Below are 16,433 nucleotides of genomic sequence, written 5' to 3'. Positions count from 1 at the left end.
TTGGGTCATTAGTCTGTCTGAGAGGACAGATTTGTGAGCGTAACACCTATTTGAGCACAGTGCTATTGTGTGAGGTCATCAAATGGAGACCATACTGTGGAGGCATAATACATCCTCCAGACCCGGTGCAGGCGGTTTGGTGCCGTTCCGTCCGAGTCGGACCTGAGACAGAGCAGAGAGACAGACAGACAGATAGCATGCTGGGAGTAGGATCTGAAACCTGAAATCTGGTGTTGCTCTCTCATGCCAGGCTGTCACTCCATATCCATGCCAAGTGCTGAATGAAACTGTGGTTCAAATTGCTGTGATTAGAACATCTAACACATACAGACGTGCTTCAGTGCTAATGTGGACTAGCCAGTGGCCTAAGACGATACAGGTCAGACCCGGCAATTCATGTGTCCAGCAACACAGCAGAAAACAAATCCTGTAGATGCTTTCACGTAGCATAAAAGAGCCCGCTGGGACACAGCCTAGCTGTTCTTCACATATCTAACAATGCTATGTCAAGTAAATCATCAGGACCATGTGATTTATAAAGGGTATTAACAGAATGATATAGAGCCCCCTTGGCCAGACAATAATAACAATTGAATGAGTAAAAAGTTGCATGAGGGGGAGCAGGGAGTTATTCCTGGTTGTAAATCTTCTCTTATGATCAGTATAGGGGATGTTTGGCCGGTCGACCGGTTGTTGCTCAGATTTGGTCAGATTTACACCCCTCGGGATGAGGAGTGATCAGAGTGTTTCTGCATGGCGCCAGCGGAGCTCGCTTCAGTACCAAGCTCAGTCCCCCTCTGCCTCGCTCCCTGCTGGACTGCTGCCTTCTACTGACCTGTCAGGCCCAGGGTGATCTACACCGCAGCCCTCACCACGTCTGACTGACCAGACCACTCCAAACACGTTGCTTAATAGAGGAAGGCTGTGTTCATTGTCGTTACACGTTTTGGATGCTCCCACTCTAAAACCCCTTGTATGTGTTAACAATAGTTGCTGTTGAAGTTTACTTGTTAAAACAATTGCACATTCATTAATCTAGGAATACCATTCCTGTTCACAACTAATACAGAGAGTATCCATCTATCCATGTAATTGACCCCCCTCTCCCTAATCAGTGAGTGGTTTTATGCCATACATACAGTACCAGTCAAAAGTTTGGATACACTTACTCATTCAAGGGTTTTTCTTTACTTACATTTTTTTTTACATTGTAGAATAATAGTGAAGACATCAAAACGATGAAATGACACATATGGAATCATGTAGTAACCAAAAACAACCTTCTGGCCCATAGCCCTGCGTGGCATCGACTGTGCCACAAAAGCATACTGAAGTGGCCAAATTAGGGTTGCTGCAGCTATTGTTATTTTTGGTCGTAAACATTATGTCGAGTTAATTCTATGAGGGTATTCAATGTATTTTACAGTGAAAGGGGAGGGTCACGTGAAAACATATATAAAGTCTCCGTCAAAAGTTTGGACACACATACTCATCCAAAAAAGTGTTAAACAAATCAAAATATATTATATATTTGAGATTCTTCAAAGTAGCCACCATTTGCCTTGATGACAGAAGTGTCTTGGCATCCTCTCAAACACCTTCATGGGGTAGTCACTTGGAATGCATTTCAATTAACAGGTGTGCCTTGTAAAATGTTCATTTGTGGAATTTCTTTCCTTCTTGATGCGTTTATTTAATAGTTTTGATGTCTTCACTATTATTCTACAATGTAGAATGTAGTAAAAATAAACAAAACCCTGGAATGTGTAGGTGTGTCCAAACCTTTGGCTGGTACTGTACATACAGTAGCTCTAAAAGTGGGTGCTGTCGTCTTTGTTGTTGTTAGAGCAGTACATGGATCTGTTTCCTCCCATAGTGATGATCCAGGGACACTCCGCTCGGTTCCCTAGCCTGTTGGCCTCCTGAGGAAGGATCAGACACCAGAGAATGAGTCACATCGCTGTGTGTGTGTGTGTGTGTGTGTGTGTGTGTGTGTGTGTGTGTGTGTGTGTGTGTGTGTGTGTGTGTGTGTGTGTGTGTGTGTGTGTGTGTGTGTGTGTGTGTGTGTGTGTGTGTGTGTGTGTGTGTGTGTGTGTGTGTGTGTGTGTGTGTGTGTGTGTGTGTGTGTGTGTGTGTGTGTGTGTGTGTGTGTGTTTGTACTGTTTAGAACAACATGGTCCAGTTCATGTTTTTCTTCATTGTCATAACATAGCTACTCTAAACAAAAAGTGTGTTACTCAAGATATTACATAATCCTAAAAAGGGCATTACTGACACTGCCAAGTCCACTAATACTGGGACTGTCAGGTAAAGGCTAAGTGCAATCAAAACCTTGATTTCCCTGTGTTTCATGTACAGTTGAAGTCGGAAGGTTACATATACTTAGGTTGAAGTCATTAAAAAGCATGACACAAGTCATTTGTCCAACAATTGTTTATAGACAGATTATTTAACTTATAATTCACTGTATCACAATTCCAGTGGGTCAGAAGTTTACATACACTAAGTTGACTGTGCCTTTAAACAGCTTGGAAAATTCCTGAAAATTATGTCATGGCTTTAGAAGCTTCTGATAGGCTAATTGACATTATTTGAGTCAATTAGAGGTGAACCTGTGGATGTATTTCAAGGCCTACATTCAAACTCAGTGCCTCTTTGATTGACATCATGGGGAAATCAAAAGAAATCAGCCAAGACCTCAGAAAAATAATTGTAGACCTCCACAATTCTGGTTCATCCTTGGGAGCAATTTACAAACGCCTGAATGTACCACGTTCATCTGTACAAACAATAGTACGCAAGTACAAACACCATGGGACTACGCAGCCGTCATACCACTCAGGAAGGAGATGCGTTCTGTCTCCTAGAGATGAACATACTTTGGTGCGAAAAGTGCAAATCAATTCCAGAACAACAGCAAAGGACCTTGTGAAGATGCTGGAGGAAACAGGTGCAAAAGTATCTATATCCAAAGTAAAATGAGTCCAAAATGAGTCCATTGACATAACCTGAAAAGTCGCTCAGAAATGAAGAAGCCACTGCTCAAAAAACGCCCCAAAAAAGCCAGAATACGGTTTGCAACTGCACATGGAGACAAAGATCGTACTTCTTGGAGAAATGTCCTCTGGTTTGATGAAACAAAAGTAGAACTGTTTGGGGAATTTGTGGGCAGAACTGAAAAAGGAATGGGCCAAAATTCACCCAACTTACTGTGGGAAGCTTGTGGATGTCACATCTGCTCCCCCCCAACTTGGCGATTGAAGGTGCCAGGCTGCACTGCATCACGCACTCCTGCCATCAATTACTCACACCTGCCTTTCCTCGTCACGTGCATCAGCGATATTGAACTCACCTGGACTCAGTCATCACCTGTTTATTTCCTCCCCTTTATTTGTCAGTTCCCTTGCTCTGTTCCCTGCTGCTGCATTCATTGTTTTTTGTCTATATTACTCATTTGCTGACCCTGTTCCTGACTCGTTCCATGTCCGTTCTTTATTAAATGCTTGACTCCCCGTACTTGCTTCGTCTCTCCAGCGTCATCCCATATGACAGAATGCAGCAGCCATCATACGAAGCATCGGGGAGTACTGGCATTCCGGTTGTTGGTGACATCGGCTCTGGGTCGCGGCCGATGGAACCGGGGGAACCTAGCCAGCTCGTCGGGCTTCCATGCCCTAGCTGGCTCGAGAGGTATCTTTGCACCGGTTGGCTTGGATGACGCCCATCCCACCTCGGGCCTCAGCCGGATCGTCAGTTCTTGTTCTCCCAGCCGGTTCAGAAGTTTCTTTTGTTTTGTTGCTGACGTTGGGGTGGATTCTGCCGCCGATGGAACTGGGGGTGCCTAAGTCAGCCCGTCGGGATTCCACGCCCTGGCTGGCTCGAGAGGTTTCCTCCTCTTGGTTGGCTCGGCGGTTTCCATACCACGTCACACTCCACCGGGCTTCCTCTCTGCAGTCGGATCGATAGGTGTCTTGCCTCAGCCGAATCGTCGGGTTTCCATGCCTCAGCCGGCTTTCCAGGCTCCCACGCTCCTGCCGGTTTGTTGGGCTTCCACGCACCCCAACCGGCTTGCCCAGCGCCCATTTCTCGGCCGGTTCGCCCAGGCGGGTCGCCAGATGGGGGGGGTACTGTTACGTCTGCTCACGCTCTTCCCCCCCAGGGCTTGAGGGCGCCAGGCAGCCCTGCATCATGCACTCCTGCCATCTATTACACACACCTGCCTTCCCTCGTCACATGCAACAGCGATATTGGACTCACCTGGACTCAGTCATCTGAGTTTATTTCCTCCCCTATTTCCTCCCCTATTGTTGTCAGTTCGCTTGCTCTGTTCCCTGCTGCTGCATTCATTGTTTTCTGTCTATATTACTTGTTTGCTGAAGCTGGTCCTGTCTCGTTTCATGTCCGTTCTATATTAAATGTTTGACTCCCCATACTTGCTTCGTCTCTCCAGCGTCATCCCATGTGACAGTGGAAGGCTACCCGAAACATTTGACCCAAGTTAAACAATTTAAAGGCAATGCTACCAAATACTAATTGAGTGTATGTGCTAGTGGCACCCCTCAACAACATTCCGCTGAAAAGGCAGTGCGCGAAATTAAAAAATATTTTTGGGAAATATGTAACTTTCACACATTAACATGTGCCATACACCAAATGAAAGATAAACTTCTTGTTAATCTAATCTATCCATCCAAGCACAACATATGGTTATGTTAGGTCAGAGCCAAGTCACAAAAATACACACAGCTATTTTTCTAGCCAAAGATAGGAGTCACAACAATCAGAAATATAGATACAATTTATCACTAACCTTTGATGATCTTCATCAGATGACACTCATAGGACATCATGTTACACGATACATGTAAGTTTTGTTCGATAAAGTGCATATTTATATCCAAATATCTGAGTTTACATTGCCGTGTTACGTTCAGTAATGTTTTGCTTCCAAAACATCCGGTGATTTTGCAGAGAGCCACATTAATTTCCAGAAATACTCATATTAAACATTGATAAAAGATACAAGTGTTATTCACATAATTAAAGATAGACTTCCCCTTAATGCAACCACTGTGTCAGATTATTTTTTTTAAATACGGAAAAAGCACACCATGCAATAATCTGAGTACGGCGCTCAGAGACCAAACCAGACAAAGAAATATCCGCCATGTTGTGTAGTCAACATTAGTTAGAAATAGCATTATAAATATTCACTTACCTTTGATGATCTTCATCAGAATGCACTCCCATGAATCCCAGTTCCACAATAAATGTTTTATTTGTTCGATAATGTTCATAATTCATGTTCAAATTCCTCCTTGTTGTTAGCACGTTCAGCCCAGTAATCCATCTTCGTGAGGCGCGAGCACTAGGTCCAAAGTCCAAAAGTTCCGTTACAGTCCATAGAAACATGTCAAACGATGTATAGAATAAATTTTTAGGATGTTATTAACATATATCTTCAATAATGTTTCAACTGGAGAATTCCTTTGTCTGTAGAAAAGCAATGGAACGCGAGCTACCTCTCAAGTGAACGAGCGTCACAAGTTTGTGGCACTCTGCCAGACCACTGACTCAAAGAGCCCTTATGAGCCCCTCCTTTACAGTAGAAGCTTCAAACAAGTTTCTAAAGATTGTTGACATCTAGTGGAAGCCATAGGAATTGTAATTTGACCTCTTAGACACTGTGTTTCAAGACTGTGAATTTGTACTAGGATTAAATGTCAGGAATTGTGGAAAAACTGGGTTTAAATGTATTTGGCTAAGGTGTATGTAAACTTCTGACTTCAACTGTATATCTCCACACTATGAGGTTGGAATAATACTGTGAAATTGTGAACATTTTGATAATGCCCTTTTAGATATCTCAGCCTGTTTTGGTGGTGGGATGGAGTTTTGGCTTGCCTGGCGACATCACCAGGTGCTAAATTAGTTAATAGGACAATAATAATGAGAGTTCCAAACCTCTCTGCCAATAACACCTAGTTTTGTAGTTTTCCCCTCCCTGCTCAGACCACTTGCAGACAGTCCGAGCAAAATTCTTGCTTGAGAAACTCTTTGATAAGAAGCTATTTTTGCTTTTTTTTATTACCTTTTTAATTTAAAACAATCACCATAAAGTACTCAATTGTTACCTGGAAAATATCTGATATTGAGATAAAAATGGCTGCATTGGCCCTTTAAGTACTTTACCTCAAGATCCTTAAGCCACTCGTACTGCTTGAAGATGAGGTCTACGCCATAATCAAGAAAGAAGTAGATTTCATATATATGTAGTGTGCAATCTAGGTGCCTTAAATATCTCAGTGAGATAAGTAGCGTCAGAGACCTTCGCTTTCTCTTATCATTTTGTGGTCCTCTTGTCTGTACTCGTAAGCAAAGCTAATCTTAGACAGCTATTCGGAATACATAATGCCGAAAGATTCATTCTATAACACAATGAGACTGTTTTTCTAATTGCTAGACAATTGTGGTCATTACCTCTCCCTCCCGCCCACCAATCCCACACTCACATTCGTCATGGAGATGACCATCTCTCCTAATGACTACAGAAGTAATACATCTGCTTTAAACCTGTATGGAATACAGCCATTTATCAGACAGATGTCCACATAAACACTATACCAGTCCCCTGCTATAGCAAAGGTCTGTCAGTGGTCACCTCTCCAGACAGGACAGGATGCGATCAACCGATATTTCCTGAATTACCACCACCTCTACCGCTGGTAATATTTCAACACTATAGCACCAGAACCACCAGACCGGAACACACACAGATAGAACCGGTTACCATAATGAAAGAAGACCCAAACCCAAACCTGTGCCTCGGAGAGTGTTGTGTCTTTGGCTATGCCGGATTAATTGCTATGCCATGCTATTCTATAAAATAATTTCTCTGTAATTAATATCACCTGATTGAGCTAATCATGTAAATGTAATTAACTAGAGAGTCAGGCACCACAAAATAACATTTATAGAGCTGTTATCTTCCGAATAAACTCTTAAAGATTTAGCAATATTTTACATCAATAGCAGTCAACATTAATTGTCATCTTACTTCAGTCTCATATTCTGAAAGTTGTAAATTCTTGGTTATCTGCAAGAATCCTGGCTAAAGAGTTGAATCAGCAATACAAAATTGGGTTTAATAATTTATTTACTAAATACCTAACTAATCACACAGAATAACATATACAAATAATTAATTATACCTGGATAATTCTTTACGTCAAATGGAAACGTCCCTAGCGGGCGGAACAGATATGACAGCTTGTTACACAAAGGAAAAGGGGCTGGGTTTGAGTGAAAGAGCGGGAAGACTGAGGATGATGTTGGCTTCATTCTGTAGTTTTTATCTGAACCATTCTGACATGGGATCGTCATCTCACATCCGCAGAACAGGAAGTTATGTTGTCGTCAAGAGTTTATATAGGAAGGAAGAGAAGGGGTGTGTGTGAAAAGTTTACAACCTCTGTCTCTTCATGTGGGCAGGCCACTGAGTGAGCAGCCCTAACTTATGAAAACCCACATCTCACATTTTAGAAGCTAAAATCACATTTCATCCCATCACAAATAATTTCATATTCAAACATTTAAATTGAACAACAATTCCATGTGAATCTCTGATGTATAGACTTTCCGCTGTGGAGTTTATGTCATCTTATCATTGATGAGAATGTCTCAGATGACAACCGAACTGACATCATATTCATTAAGTACCACCGCATATGTTCAATTGTTCGGATACCAGAATATAGTTCATTTCCTCCCACATACTGATGTTCCCAGATTCTCTATGTTAACCAAGGGTTTTTTAAATGTAACCTTAGTAGGTTAGAGAAGAGAAAAGAGGGGAAGAGGTATTTATGACGGTCATAAACCTATCCCCCAGGCCAACGTCATGACAAGAGCGTCAGTCCCAGGCGTGCTATCCACCCACCCAAACACGTGCCATTTCCACAATATTTCAATTGGGGAAACCTGTGTTGACACACAGCATGTAAAAAGAAAAGCCTTTCTAGGAAGACGGTTACTAACAACGGCAGTCCAAGCCAAGAGCTAGCCGTGTCTTTATGAGTTTAGAGATTTTAATTTCACCAATAAAACTGGGAGCCAATCTTCATTCCAGTTAAAACAGTAAAGTACGTGGTGAGGTGATGGGAGAGTCTGATACCTCTCCTGGCTTATGTAAGAGGCAGACAGGGTCGAGCAGCCCACCAGGAGAGCCCTGAGTGAGTATGGGTGCTGGAGGTCAGCTGACAGGGTTATTTACCCTTTACCAATTAGGTTAACTGAGAACAAACACTCTATTTATTTTACAGCAACAACCTGCGGTGGAGTTACAGAGGGGATGAATGACATGGCATCTTTGTATCTGTCCCATTATGGTGTCTGTGATTGCACAGGCAGCGCCATTAAGGCCATCTCCAGTTTGAAGTAGCCAATTGTCTTCGACTACTACGTCTATACGTTGGCAAACAAACTGAAAGGGTGCATACTGCCACCTGGAGTGTGTTGTTTGAAGAGGTATAAAGTCAAGGTTGGCGATTTACTGCCAACTGCAGTTATGGAATGTTCGCTCACAAGTATAATTCATTGGCTGATCTCTTCTGGTGACCTGGGTGGAATTATGTGATCCTTCCTTAACCCATAGGAAGTACTACCCAGTTGACTACTTCAAAATGGTTTAAGTCCTCAATGGTGCTGTCCAGTGTGCATGCTAAAACAGGCTTTTTGGGTACTATGTCCACTATGGAACTTAGCCAGGACACCAGGGTTAACACCCCTACTCTTATGATAAGTGCCATGGATCTTTAGTGACCCCAGAGAGTCAGGACACCTGCTTTAACATCACATTCTAAAGACAGAACCCTATGCAGGGCAATGTCCCCTTCACTGTCCTGGGAATTTGGGATCAGAGGGAAGAGGTATCCCCTACTGGCCCTCCAACCCCACTTCCAGCAGCATTTGGTTTCCCATCCAAGGACTGACCAAGAGAAACCCTGCTTAGCCTCAGAGGCAAGTCAGCAGTGGGATTCAGGGTGGTATGCAGAGTTGGGTAACCAGAGACAGTTCCGGACAGAGATTAAAAGGAAAGGTCAGGTTCAGGATAATAGAGGACCTCTAGTCAATGGGATAGTGAAACCCAGGGGTTAAGATTACATGGTCAAGGTAAAAGCTATGATAACTCAATAATTGGTCGTTAAACCGTTTGTAACAAAAGACCGGTCTACCATTTGCAACAAAGATTCTGACATAATCCTCATTATGCTGTAACATACTTGATAATCACAAACCATCCTGTGTGAATTAGAATGGGAGCCACAGCAGTATGAAGGAGCCTGTGAAGCCCTGTGAGCGGCACAGTCTGAGTCAAAGGTACTGTATTTAGTCTGGTTAATACCCCCATCTTGTGGTGGCTAGGCAGGGAAGCAGTTGACTGTCTGTTGGATGGACACGAGACCCAAGGTCTCCTTCTGGGACTCCACTTACCGCATACATCAAGCAATATAAATTTCAGGAGACCCTGGACAATACAAATAAAAAAGCACTTCTGTTAAGTTCAATAACATATGGACTTATTTTGGTCAAATACTGAATGATATACTGTATGTGCATGTCTGAAGAGAAATAACTAAAACTTCCTAAAACAATAGCTCAAAATTGTTTCTTTTTTTTCTCCTATTGACAGTGGAAAATCTGATTATCATAATTTAATACGATTATTTGTGTCATTAATGGATATTGTGTCCCCATGACATACAGTGAGTCATCGGTTGTTAAAAAAAGAAAGTATTTAACCTTTATTTAACTTGGCAAGTCAGTTAAAAGACCAAATTCTTGCTTACAATGACGGCCTAGTTGTAACTAGACAGGCTATTTCCATGTGTGTCTTATTTTCCTAGAAAATAATATCAAGATAAAAATATGAGGGGAGATGTTCCAACTTTAACCTTGTCAAATGCAATGTGGATGGACTGATTCCTAATCCTAATCAAAGTTCCCCCCAACGTTAACTGTTTAAAAACCACACATACTAACCAATCCGATCTGCCCTTCCATGTCACTGATGAGTCTGTGCTACAAGGTGCCCACTTAATCCAGGCTCTTTGAAACGTTAAAGAAACAATTGCTGTCTGAATATCACCAGCTCACGTCATGGTTCATTGTTTCAAATGGCACCAGTTACATCCTATTGCCTCAGACCGGCCAGTGATCTATATGTGCAGGGGAACAAAGGAGCTCTTGATAGTGGCCTTAGCATCTCATGTGGACACGCTGGTCTCATGCAGCTGGAATGCTAAGGACTCTTGTGGTCAGCCGGGCTTAATTGCCTTTCACTCTGTTGGTTTTGGGCGTAAAAAAAAAAAGCTGAAGCAAGCTGCCACGAGTTTAGGTTCTGACGAGCGCTACAGAAAAAAACGTGGTGTTATCTGAGTGAGGGGGGAGGGTACTGATTTTTGATTTCATGTCCTAATGTCTGGTGACAAGGCCAAGAAAAACAGGCTACAGTTAGCAGCTCCTTAATTGAGGCCAGACAGTAGGCAGACTAGGCACATTACACTGGGAAAGAGTAAACCAGGCCTGGGGATACAAGGAGCACAAACATTATGGTGCATGATTAGATGTTTTGCATTCAATCCCCCCTGATGCTAACACACTCACACCTGAAAGCACATTCTCGCATCTGATGAACACACACAGACACACACGGTATAAGCATTTGAGATGTGTTGGCAGCTGATCCTCTGGATATGACACATCTGAATGGTTGAGCCTGTAAATCTCTGCCCTTTTTATGCAGATCTCTCACTGAGCTGATAGCCTAAACCCAGATTCCAAAGGACTTAAGCTCTGGAACTCAAATATCTAAGGGGCATCGAGGTTGTCCATCATGAACTCAGGGTTATACAGAGTATGATTAGGCATAACTTTGAGTAATCTGACAAACGTTTATCAATAGCTATTATTAACGATCAGGACATACGATCAGGACACACAGAAAGAAATATCAAAACAAACTATGAACCAACTATATTAATTTGGGGACAGGTCGAAAAGCATTCAATATTTATGGCAATTTAGCTAGCTAGCTTGCTGTTGCTAGCTAATTTGTTCTGGGATATAATCATTGGGTTGTTATTTGACCTGAAATGCACAAGGTCCTCTACTCCGACAATTAATCCTCAGATAAACGGGTAAACCAAGTTTGTTTCTAGTAATCTCTCCTCTTTCAGGCTTCTTCTTCTACTTTGGACTTTATATGGCGGTTGGCAACCAACTTTAAGGTGCATTACCACCACCAACTGGACTGGAATGTGGACCTCAGTTCATCTTTTAATCACCTACGTCGGTATATGCTCCTAAAAACCAATGAGTAGATGGCAGAGGCAGGACTTAAAGCGTATGGCTACGCAGACGCTCATTGACGCGCGTGAGAAGTGTAATGTGCAATGATTTAAATACATGTATGTGTAAGTGTATTTTGCAACGCTCGCGCACGAGACGCGGGCGGTGTGGTCAGCATGTTAGTCCCCTCCTGAACTCCCTGTTCACCCACGACAGTGCGGCCCCGCACAACTCCAACACCATCATTACGTTGGCTGATGACACGACGGTGGTAGGCCTGATCACTGATAACAATGAGACCGCCTATAGAGAGGAGGTCAGTGACCTGGCAGTGTGGTGCCAGGACAACAAATTCACCCTCAACATCCGTACGACAAAGGAGCTGCTCGTGGACTACAGGAGGCCCCCCTCCACATTGACAGGGCTGTAGTGAAGCGCATCTAAAGCTTCAAGTTCCACGGTGTCAACATCCCTAAGGCACGACAATGCCTCTTCCCTCTTAGGAGGTTGAAAAGATTTGGCATGGGCCCTCAGATCCTCAAAACGTTCTACAACTACACCATTGACAGCATCTTGACTGGCTGCATCACCGCTTGGTATGGCAACTGCTTGGCATCCGACCACAAGGCACTACAGATGGTAGTGTGTACGGCCCAGTACATCACAAGGGCCGAGCTCCCTGTCATCCAGGACCTCTATATCAGGCAGTGTCAAAGACTTCAGCCACCCAAGTCACGGACTCTTCTTTTTGCTACCACACGGCAAGCGGCACTGATGCAGCAAGTCTGGAACCAACAGCTTCTACACCGAAGCCATAAGACTACTAAATATTTAACCAAATAGCTACCCAGACTATCTGCATTGACCTTCTTTTGACTCGTCATATATGCCACTGTTATTGTTTAGTATTTATCCGGGTGCCTGATCACTGTACCCCTACCTATATGAATATCTACCTCAATTACCTCGTACCTCTGCACATCAACTCAGTACTGGTACCCTGTGTATATAGCAAAGTTATAGTTACTCGTTATGTATTTATTCCTTGTGTTATTATTTTTCTATATTTTTCTCTCTCTATTGTTGGGAGGGGCTGATAAGTTAGCATTTCACTGTTAGTCTATACCTGTTGTTTACGAAACATGGGACAAATGCAATTTTATTTTATTTGAGCCCAGTAGACTTTGTCTGAGTGTCATTGTGGGGTAAATAGAGTTTCTGGTAGTTGTTTCCATTGGCTTAAACTCAAGATAGGAAACTGATCTGTCTCAGCCAGTGTTTATTTTGGACAAGGATTACTTGTTTAGATGGAGGTGGTTCTTGAACCAGCTCCAGACTTAGAAGCTGAAATAGCTCCCATATGTTCCAATGGCACAGTGGAGTTGACGAAAGTGTTTTCTACAGTGGAAAAGCTGTGGTTGCTCCACTCTGACCAAAAAGTTGTTTTTCTGAGATTCTACCCCTGCCTCACAGTACAGTACAGTAGCACATTATGGATACCAAGTCTGGGGAGGTCTGGCAGTCTGTCTCACCAAAATGAAATGCAGAATGTACTGAGTTTTTACCCAAACCATGTAATAATAGCATTGATTAGATGTGACCTGTATGGAATGCACCGAAATATGTACCAGGAGCGGAAAGCATTGGCTAATGAGGAGCAGAGAGTAAGCAGACTTCAACCATGTTGACTCACTGTTTATGAAGATTTCGTAATACTGTCCGTTTTTATCATCAGTTTAACACTGAATGACTGGTGCCTGTGTGTGTGGGTGTGTGTGTGTGGGTGTGAGAAAGTGAGAGAGCGAGAGAGAGGAGTAAATAGGTAGATAGGGTCAAGTTCAGATCCTACTCACTATGCAGCCTCGTGGTTCCCAGGACAGGTCATATAGGGCACGTAGACAGCTAGGGACTGGATCTGACGCATGAACTCATCTCCAATCATACCGTTGCCCTGAAAAAGTTTGATTTAGTCATTTACCACAGCATAATACACAGCATTAGTGCTAATGAAGTCTGAAATAATAACGCTGACAGAATAAATGTAAAAAGCACATTCAATTATCTAAAGCTAAAGTACTGTAAATCTTTCCAGACAACTTTAGGAATGTTCCATTTGCATACCAAACAAAACCCCAATGAAACCAGAACTGTTAATTTCACAAATATTCTAATGGTGGCAATTGAGCTTATGTACACATTGCGGAGGATGGCATGGCCCTCTTCTGGTTTTCAGTGGCCATTGCCCTTAATGAGGTTTCAGACAGAATTTCTATTTCTGTTTTTCTATTTATAATATCAAGGAAGCCGCGGAACAGAGTTAGACATTCCAGTTCAAACTCAGCAGGAATTTGCAGTTATTAATTTTGAGGTTGTCTGCTCATTAATGTCCAGCATTTTTCTCCATGTTTGAGAAAAGCATAAAATGAGCCAACTTTGCTTTTTAATTTCAGGGAAACAGCAGCCGCTGATGTATACCACTGGGGATTAATACCTGTATATGTCATAGGAATTATGAAGTGGTCTAGGCTCATGACGACAGAGCCCACTTTTACATCTTACCCTGAGGATACCATAAGCTTTGAGTGTGCCCCTGTATGCCATAGTTTAACTTCATGAAAATCCCATGAGAAAGTGCTTAGTATAAATGGTATGTGTATCATTCTACCAACTGACCAGTGATGGACAAGCGTGTACAGAAAACAAACATATTTTGACATTTTACCTCATGCATGTCATATGCAAAGTCCGCTAGAAAACAAAAAAGCACATATTCGTCATGCTTTGCACAATTTTTCCAAAGTGTGCTCCATATTTCACCTATGAGGTTTCAGGTAAGACCCAAGTGCAGACTGTGTTGAAGTAACAATGGTTATTGCAACAACAGGTTCAGGCAAACGACAGTTCAAGGCAGGCAGGGGTTGATAATCCAGAGTAGTGTGGCCAAGGTACATGACGGCAGGCAGGGTGAGGTCAAGCAGAGGTCGGTAATCCAGAGTAGGGGCAAAAGCACAGGAAAGCAGGCAGGCCCAGAGTCAGGACAGGCAAGGGTCAAAACCAGGATGACGAGAAAAAGAGAGACTAGGGAAAAGCAGGAGCTGAGACAAAATGCTGGTTGACTTGAACAAACAGGAGACAAAGGGCTGTGAGACATGGGTTTAGATCTAGACAGATGAAAAGTAGGAAGTATATGGAGGGTAGGGGCAACAGAGGAGGAACAGCAGACGGGATATTGATTTCAGGCAATGGGCATGGCAGAACGGGCTCGATTGCACCAGTAGACCAGTCAATCGAGGGATTGTGTCGCTGGAGCCAAGAGAATCCCAATACCACAGGAATCTGCGGAGACTCAATTAGGAGGAATTGGATCGTCTCGCTGTGATTCCCTGACACTCGTAGGTTGTTGGGGATGGTATGGTGGGTGACCCGGCCTATAGAGCGCCCGTCCAGTGCTCTAACATCCATGGGAATGGAGAGGGGTTGAGTGGGGATGCCCAGCTTGGATGCCAGGGTAACATCCATAAGACTCATATCGGCCCCCGAGTCGATGAGTATCTGGAGAGACTTGGACTGGTCGCCCCACCACAGGGTGGCATAGAGAGGGAGGTGAGTAGGGGAAGAAGCAACATTATCCTTAAGACCCACCAGAGTACTCATTGCTACCAATGAGCTAGGTCTCTTGAAGGGACAGGTAGACACATAATGACCGACAGTACTGCAATACAGACAACTCTGGGTGTTAAGTCTGCGTACTCCTTCGGCTGCATCGGCTAGGGGCAAATTGTCAGTCTTCGGAGGCTCTTGGAGGAACTCGGGTAAACTCAGATCCTTTTGGGGACGAAGACACCGGGGACTTCCGGAGTTCATCAGATGCAAGGTGGGATCCTTGAGTGAGCGATTGGGACCGCAATCAGACCTCTTCTCCCTCCTACTTTCCCGTAGCCAACCATCGATCCGGATGGTTAATGCGATGAATAAGTCGAGATCCATCGGTAGTTCCTTTTCTGCAAGATCATCCTTTACTTCCTCTGAAAATCCGTGCAGGAATGTGACAACAGCTCTTCCGGGTTCCAGGCACCCTCCTGGATGCCTGGAACAAGCACAAGGACAGGTGAAACAGATCAGGGTGTGACACAAAGTTAACCACAATTATACACCACTATGATTGAAGTTATTATGCAACGGCAACGTTGATATACTATTCACTTATGACAATCAGTCGGGAGTTAGCCGCATAACCACTTAGGATGAGATCATAAATGCTGCCGACCTGGGTCTACTACTGCAGTCTGGCCAGAGACTGAGGGTTCTAATTGCCCATGTCCCCATAGATGGAAAACCTGGGACTCCAGCTAGCACTCTCATTTAGAGCAGTAAAGGAGAACACATCACTCCAGCCAGCCTCACTGCCACAGTGGTACACTGCAGTGAACACAGGAAAGAAAACACTGTTCTATCAATACTATGATGATGACCGAATGTGACAGGCCATAAACATCCACCATGCTAGTTCGGTGAACATGGAACCCTACCATAAGCAGAGGCAGGTCTCAGGGCAGTGAGTGTGACCCTGTGTATGTGGATCTCCCTCACTTCTGATCCCGTCCATAAAAACATCTGTCGTTCTACCCCTGAACAAGGCAGTTAACCCACTGTTCTTAGGCTGTCATTGAAAATGAGAATTTGTTCTTAACTGACTTGCCTAATTAAATAAAGGTAAAATACATCTTAAAAAGAGTTGCGTTGCTCTTGGCAGTCAGCTCAAACAGTCCCCCTCCACAGGCCGTACTCCATGGTGCTCTCCTCTGTCTTATTGATGGTGGTCCAGGTCATCTCCATAGAGGCAGGGAGTCCTGGGGAGAAAAGCCCCAAAGTTATCCAGCGAGGGGGCCTGCTGATCAGACTGCTCATCCTGCCAACCTGGATAGAGTTACCTCCCTGGATACTTACTGATCCACTTGCGTAAGCTGGGAGAAACTCGCTTAAAAGGCTGGTATTGTTCAATAACTCACAAGTCTGTACTTTTGATTTCCCTGTTGACAGGATTTGAGAATTAAACATTTGGTTAAACTCACTGGATATGACTT

The 16,433-nt window shown here is 43.5% G+C and overlaps 1 pseudogene; it reads right to left on the bottom strand.

The window, feature by feature from the left end:
- The window catches only part of LOC124046927, a 134,654-nt pseudogene extending 118,397 nt beyond the window's left edge, over window positions 1-16,257 (bottom strand).
- Between the last annotated feature and the right edge of the window lie 176 nt (window positions 16,258-16,433).

This window comes from Oncorhynchus gorbuscha, linkage group LG10 (genome assembly GCF_021184085.1).
Source record: "Oncorhynchus gorbuscha isolate QuinsamMale2020 ecotype Even-year linkage group LG10, OgorEven_v1.0, whole genome shotgun sequence".
Classification (NCBI taxonomy): Eukaryota; Metazoa; Chordata; class Actinopteri; order Salmoniformes; family Salmonidae; genus Oncorhynchus; species Oncorhynchus gorbuscha.
The sequence above is the reverse complement of the archived record's forward strand: the minus strand, read 5'-3'. Positions and strand labels throughout refer to the sequence as shown.